Genomic DNA, 8,098 nt, shown 5'->3' on the forward strand with positions numbered 1-8,098 from the left:
TAGCTCAATCTCGTTACCGGCAAGTCTCTTTACTCGTTTTGTAATGCATCATCCCGCAACTAACTCATTAGTTGCATTGCTTGCAAGGATTATAGTGATGTGCATTACCGAGAGGGCCCAGAGATACCTCTCCGACAATCGGAGTGACAAATCCTAATCTCGATCTATGCCAACTCAACAAGTACCATCGGAGACACCTGTAGAGCACCTTTATAATTACCCAGTTATGTTGTGATGTTTGGTAGCGCACAAAGTGTTCCTCCGGTAATCGGGAGTTGCATAATCTCATAGTCATAGGAACATCTATAAGTTATGAAGAAAGCAATAGCAGTAAACTAAAACGATCAAGTGCTAAGCTAACGGAATTGGTCAAGTCAATCACATCATTCTCCTAATGATGTGATCCCATTTATCAAATGACAACTCATGTCTATGGTTTAGGAAACTTAACCATCTTTGATCAACGAGCTAGTCAAGTAGAGGCATACTAGTGACACTCTGTTTGTCTATGTATTCACACATGTATTATGTTTCCGGTTAATACAATTCTAGCATGAATAATAAACATTTATCATGAAATAAGGAAATAAATAATAACTTTATTATTGCCTCTAGGGCATATTTCCTTCATTGGTCAGGGTCTCCTCCCGGGCCCTGACCTCCGAAAGCGTCCCCTCAAGACCCTCCAGCTTGAGCTTCAGGTCTTTGATGGAGTCATTGGCCTTGGAGAGCAACTCGGCTTTGCCGAGGACTGCGGCCTGCGCCTCCACCAAGGCACCGTTGAGCGTGTCCTTCTCCTTCGCCAGCTCTAGGACCTGTTTCTTCAGGCCATCCCGCTCCACCTCCAGCTCCTTCACTCTGCGGGCATGGACCAGGGCTTGGGCATTGAGCGCCTCCCTGTGCCTCTGCTCCAGTACCTGGGTCCGCAACACGATGAGCTTCTCGACCTCCTCATCCTTGCCGCGGAGCGTGGCGGAGAGTGCCTCCTCACGAGCGGCAAGGTCCTCCTCCTGGGAGTTCAGCTCGACCTGGTGCTGATGTCGAGCGGCCTCGTCATTGGCGGCCTGTTCCCTCGCCGCCTCTTGGGCTTTCTCGACGTCGGCCTGCTTCAGGATGAGCTCTTGTTTGCGCTCAGCCAGCAGATCCTGGGCAACCTTCAGTTCCTCGTGGGCTTGGCGGAACCAGGCCTGCGTCTCAACGACGCATCCCTCGAGATCCGCCTCCGCCTTGTCCACCGCCGCCATCTTGGATTTTGCTTTGTCCAGGCGGGCACGGTGAAGCGCCTGGAGCTTCTGGAAGTTGGTGCTCATGGCCCGGAGCAGCTGCTCCTCTTGGGAACCGCCCCAGCGCTCGCTTCGTCAACGACCTGGAGCCCGGCGGAGGCGAGCGCCTCGTCGTCGAACACCTCCCCTTCGGCTGGCGCCCTGGTGCTTGCCGTTCCTGGGAGGTGGATGAACAGGTTCTCGCCCACCTTCAAGTACTTGCCTGAGCCGGAGGCAGCAGAGGAGGAAGGTTGGTCATCAACCATCCCCTCCTTGGCAGTGGCCTTGCCGGCCTCTCCGGCAAGCCCCTTGCCGGCCTCCTCGGCAGCGGCCTTGCCGGCCTCCCCGGCAGGCTCCTTGGCAGCCTCTTCAGCGGCGGTCTTGGAGGCCTCCTCGGCAGCGATCTTGTTGGCCTCAGCCTCGGTGTCCCTGGCAACCTCCTCGATAACAGTGTCGATATCCTCCCGGTCCACCGAGGAAGGATCTGGATACCAAGAAGAGAGGATGAGACAGGGCCAAGGTCAAGGTTCAATAAGAAAAAGAAAGAGTGAGGACGGGAAGCAAACGACTTACCCGCTTCAAGCTAGGAAGAAGTAGCGCCCTCCCCTCCATCATTTGTTGCCGGGTAGAACCCCCGGCACCCAAACTCGCCTCCTCCTCCATATGAGTGAGCTCGGTGGTGGATGCCCTTGCCGGGGACGCCCCTCAGGGCGGCGTAGTCGAGAGGGGCGGCATGTTGGGGGTGGCCCTCAGCGGCTCCTCCTGCCGCTGCTCTTCTCCTACGAACCCAGCGAGGTCAGCATCAAGGATTCACACCCCAATGTTCATCAGTGGAGTTTTGAGTGGTGAGCTTACGCTGGGGGCTGGAGCGGGGGCTGCGCCGGGGGTTGCGTCAGGGGCTGTTGTCCGGGCTGCTCTCCACCAAAAACGGCGTACGCGAAGTACCCGTCAGGGGCTTGTCGCCCGTCGAGGCCTTGGCCTTCTTCGCTGCCCTCTGGGCCAGCGTCTCCACATCCCTGCAAGGATGAAAGCAAGTCAAGAAAACCAACGCGGTCTGAAGGAACGGGGATGATGAAGGGCAAGATGCTTACTTATCCTCCACCTTCTCTTCCGTTGCCTTCCTCTTCCTCCTTGGTCTGAGAGACCCAAGATCGAAGACGACCTCTATGTCGACATCTGCGGGAGGAGGGGAAGGGGATGGAGTCCGGCAACACTTGAACGAAGAAGAGGCGGTCGCTTTCTTCTTCGCCACCGCGGCCTTCACCACCTTCTTCGCTGCCACGGCCCTCGTCAGGCGCACGGACTCCCCCTGGACCTCTTGCCGCTGCTCGGTCCTGCCGGGCCGGACCGGCTCGCCAGAGCTGGCCAGCCGCAGGACACGCCTTTTCCCCGTGGCCAAAGGGTCGTCAGCCTCGGCCTCTTCCTCGGTCGACTCCTCGACCACATCTTCGATGAGAGGGGCCCCGGTGCCGGTGCTGCTGATCTCCCCAGCAAACTCCGCCCATTCGGCAATCTCCTTCTTCTCCGCGGTCGCCTCGGCCTCGTCCTCCACGTGGCCGGCGCTGCCAGCCTCCCTGGCAAGCGCCGCCATGGCGGCGATGTAGACTAGATCCTCCTTGGTGGTGTCCTGGATAAGCAGTGGCTCATCGCGGACGTACCTCTCCAACAGGTTGTCGAAGAACTCCTGCACCTGCTCCGCCTCCGGCTCGGCCCAATTTGGGTCAAGGTCGTGCACGTTGAAGTCCGGCATCATGGCGATGATGTCGGTTTGGCAAGAGTTGTTACTCAGCGGGACCACTCCCGCCGGCAACCAGAACAGAGGCCCCTTGACAGCCTTGCCGGCCTTCGCGGCCTTGCCGGCTCTCTCAGCCCTGCTGTCGTCACCCACATTGAGCTGAAAAAGCCTCTGACAAAAATGGGCGTGCCCCATCACCGTGAAGTTGTGCTTCAGGCCAGGGCGAAGCCTCATGATGTCGGCCGCGTTCCTGAAGAGCCAGGCCGGCCTCCCCTTGTTATGCAGTGGGGCGATTCGGTAGCAGATGAAATCGGCCCCAATCATCTCAAAGGTGAGCCCGTCCATGGTGAGGCGATGGATCCTGGTAGTAGCGATCGCGAGCTTCTTGTCGTCGGTGTCGGGGTCGCTCCAGTCCTTGCGACGGACTGGCGGGCTCTAACAAACTCGGCAGAACTCCTGCGGATCCTCCTCCTCGATCCATAGCCACCGACCCCACCACTCCTCCCACCTCTCCTTCTGGGCGCCCTCCGGATACGTGCCCTTCTCCTGGGTCCGTGGGATCCAGGTGACGCAGCCGGAGATGGCACCCCCCGCCTGGATACGGGGATAGAAGTAGTGGCGGAAGAGTGTCGTGCTGGGAAGCATTCCGGCGAAGCCCTCATAGAGGTGGGCAAAGAAGGCCATGCACGCCACGACATTCGGCGTGAAATCAAGAAGATGGAAGTCGTAGGTGTGCATGACATCATTGAAAAAATGGGAGAAAGGGGGCAGAGCCCGCAGGAGAAGTAGTCAACGAAGAAAGGATAGCGATTCGGGCCGGCCTCAACAAAATCAGCGGGGATGATGTGCGTGGCCGGATGCCCCGTCGTCTTCGCCCCCCACAGAGGCCTGAAGTAGTCCCTAAGGTGGACCGCATCAACGTCCTTGGCCACTCCCTTGCCCTTACTGGTTTTGGGTGCCATGGCGGTCGGGAAAGAGGTGAGGAATCTGGAGCAATGGGAGATTGAGGGCAATGGGGGCGCGGCGGCGGCGGATGGAGGCGGGAGTTTTGGCTTTTTCGCTTTTTCGCTTGAGCAAGAAGGGGGGACGGCGGTTCTGAAATTGGAGAGACGTGGAGGGTAAATGAGCAGCACGCCCGCGGTTTCCCCTTTTTATGGGGAAGGCGCGGACCGCCTCTTTACCATTTACCATGATGTGACGCATGAGGGCAGCAACCGCCCCACGCACAACCCCCACGTCGTGCATTCAACGCGGGTCGTGGGGAAGCGCAACCAACGGAGAGGTTACCGCAGTAAAACTCCGCCCCGCGTGCCCGCGCACCGTTTCGGGCCTAGCCCAACAACGCGTCGCGCTTATGTGTGGCCCAAGCCCGGGGGCTCCTATCAGTGCACAAAAGTAGGGGCTCTCTTTTGTGCCCCTTTACCTGTGCACGGGCAGTCAAAGCCGCACCCGCGACCACACTTAGCAGGGCAGAGGAGGGAAGCAGAAGTGCAAGGCTACCAGAGCAGCGCTCCAACCAAGGGCGCAGAAGACGGAGCGATCAGACAGGCTTCCTCCCGACAAGACCCTTGCCAAGGTAGCCTACACAGCCCCGGCAAGACCCTTGCCGGGGCAGCTCGCCCAACACCAACATCGCAGGCACCCTTGAGCCTGAGAGTTCCGACACCATCGATAGCACTGAAACCAAGGCTCGGGAAGTGCCTGCATGGTGGCATGCAGATCTTTGTGAAGACAGAGAACCTACAAATCCTAGATGAGGACCAGAAGACAAGACAACCGCAAGGCTCCTTGCCGAGGATGCCCACGAGGCCCCAGCAAGGCACCTTGCTGAAGACACCCGTCAGGCCCCGGCAAGGCTCTTGCCGGGGGCGCTCACAAGGCCCCGGCAAGACCCTTGCCAGGATATATGCAAGACCGCGGCAAGGCCTTGCCGCCCCATCGCCGCCCCAGCTCAGCGGCCAACCCACCAACTGAAGCAAGTACCCACGTGGCAGTACGTGGGTACTAATCCAACTAGCCAAACACCTGCGTGGTGGCATACAGATCTTCATGAAGACCCTACCACCACGCCAACTCAGCAGCCTGCCAGCCTACGTGGCGTTGCATGCCTCGTTGGCCTGGACACGTGTCGGAGCAAGGCGGAGCGGCGACGGACGGGACGGGCCTCGTTACCGCCCCCGATAAAGCAAGTGGACACCTAAGTAGCGCATTTAATGCACGTTGTCCTGTAATGACAGGCGATAAGCTTGTACACAGTATACCTTTCTACCTCATGTGCGCCACTGTGGCAGCCCCTTTTGACTATAAAAGGAGGCCCAAGACGTACTGAAGAAGGATTCGGATCTTTTGGACGAAACACGCATCGTAGCTACTTTAAGAACTCAAGAACACTCAAATATACACCAAAGCAGGACTAGGGTATTACGCATCCTCGCGGCCCGAACCTGGGTAGGCGATCCTCGTGCTGGCTTCTAGACCCGCTCTTTGCACAACCTCGCGCCCGCCAACCGTAGCAAAAGGGATCCCAGTGATCCCATAGGTGTCGTTTCCCCCGACAGTCGGTTCATCTGCGTGCATTATATAATTAAGTGTATCAAAAACCATTACAGAACATCATGAATAGAGAAGTGACCAAATTAATACAAGTTCATCATCACATTAAAACCAAAGTACAGTAGTGAGAAAATGTTATTACTGAAAAAATAAATACATAAAGTTCATACATAGTTCTCATAGAACAACATACAGCTCTCTAGAGCATCTAATTAAAACATACATTGAAACTAACATACAGCCATGTAAAACATTTAAATGCAACAACAAATGCGATCATAATCGCAACTAAGATAACAATTGATCTAACAGCATAATGATACCAAGCCTCATTATCAATGGCATATTTTCTAATCTTTCTAACCTTCACGCGCATTGCATCCATCTGGATCTTGTGATCATCAACAACATCGGCAACATGCAACTCCAATTTCATCTTCCCCTCTTCAATTCTTTTCAATTTTTCTTTCAAATATTTGTTTTCTTTTTCAACTAAGTTTAACCTCTCGACAAGAGGGTCGGTTTTAATTTCCGGTTCACATACCTCCTACATAAAAACATCTATGTCACATTGGTCGGCATAATTGTCATAAACACTAAATGATACAAATAGTAATAAAAGATAATATACCACATCGGAATCATAGACCAGATGAGGGCCGACGGGGGCGGATACCAAAACCATGGCACTATATAATAACAAACAATAATAAAAGTAAGAAAATTATACAAGTATCTATCTAAATCATACAAGTAAAAAAATTCTTTTAAAAAGAAGATAAGAACAAGAGGCTCACCACGGTGGTGCCGTGACGAGATCGGCGCGGGGGATCGACGGCGGTGAGGACGGGGATGGGGACGGCACCCTACACATGTGCAGACTCTAAGAAGTTAATTTCAGCTCAAATTGTGCATCTAAATCAAAAGAACTCTCACATACACTCCTCCACTAAAACCCACAAACCACTCTACTTCTAGAGCATTTGAAATGAGCTAAACTAGCAGTGAGAGATGAAACGATGAAGTTGCTAAACTTTTAGAACACTTGTGTAGTTGTTGCACTGCCAAACCTAGACAAATCTTGGGGAAAATGTAGCTTGGAGGTCGAGCTTGGAGAGGAGAAAGCTTAGTTGTGGCCCCGGCATTTCATCGAACACCTCATGTGCATAGGAGGTGAGAACAGAGAGAAGCACACATCCCACACGCCGGCCGGCCAAAAAACAGAGGAGTGAGCGGGCAGGGGCAAGCATATATATAGGCATCTCTTTAGTCCCGGTTGGTGGCTAGAACCGGGACAGAAGACTGACCTTTAGTCCCGGTTCCAGCCACCAACCGGGACTAAAGGGGTTGCACCAGGAGCGAGGCCCTTTAGTCCCGGTTCGTGTCTGGAACCGAGACCAAAGGGGTCAGACGAACTGGGACTGGTTCCTGCCGAGGCCCGGCCAGCACCCTGGCCTCACGAACCGGATCTGATGCACCCATTGATCCCGATTCGTAACAGAACCGGGATTAATGCTCTTATCTGGCCTGGACCAAAGCCCTGTTTTCTACTAGTGTGTTTTCCTCCAGGTATGCGATGCGACACATGTTCATGCGCTTGATTCCCTCCAAGTTGATAATGAGTGCAAGGCAGGCATTGCAAGTGGACTTAGTGTCCTCGGCAACTTCTTCCCCAATTAGTTGAGATGTTCACCCAAAAGATCATGGCCAAGGGGTGACCCATTAACATGTACCTCAAATCGGCACATACGCTCATCAATGTTGATGGGTGCGGCTTTTGCATCTAGTCGAGATCGGCGAGATATTTCTTCTGCATCCTCCGGGCGGCTTGACAGATTTGCGAGCACCAATCATGAACTTCTTGCTAGTAGCTTGTCACGATGACGTACGCTGGTAAGTGCCCACTAACAATCTATGTATGGTGTTTGGTGTGCCCAGCCATGATGGTTGTGGTTCCCTTGCTTGTAGGTTGATAACCCACAAGTGTAGGGGATATATTGTAGCCTTTTTTGATAAGTAAGAATGTTGAACCCAATACTAATGTGTTGTTCTTACTTGAACAACTAACATATTTATGATTATACCCTCTATGCAAGAATCCACAAATACAAAAAGATTAATTAAGATAACATCTAGCCATAGTATTAAATTCTAGAGTTTCAGTAGCTCCTCATGCAACAATTCATAAACTTAGGGTTTGGTAATATCTGTCACTGCAACCACCCATAATAGTTAAGCTAATCATACTACCCACTCGTCTAGGCCCTTAATGCTTAAGTGATATGCATTCGATGCTGAAGTGAGAAGCACCAAAGAACCGCCACAACCAACCGCACCTCTCGGAGACCACCGAAGACCAAACTCGAGCACTAGGCGCTATAACCACCAATGGCCGACCCGACGCAGCGCGAGCCGTCGTGCCCTGCCGAGCACCGTGTCAGCAAGGAGCAGAGGAACACTGCCCGAGGCCAAGAACCACCGTGATTATGGGCTGCAACCATGCATCAAGCACGCCGATGAGCCCGCTGGAGACCAGATGCAATGCGCC

The sequence above is a fragment of the Triticum aestivum genome, chromosome 5D (genome assembly GCF_018294505.1).
Source record: "Triticum aestivum cultivar Chinese Spring chromosome 5D, IWGSC CS RefSeq v2.1, whole genome shotgun sequence".
Lineage (NCBI taxonomy): Eukaryota > Viridiplantae > Streptophyta > Magnoliopsida > Poales > Poaceae > Triticum > Triticum aestivum.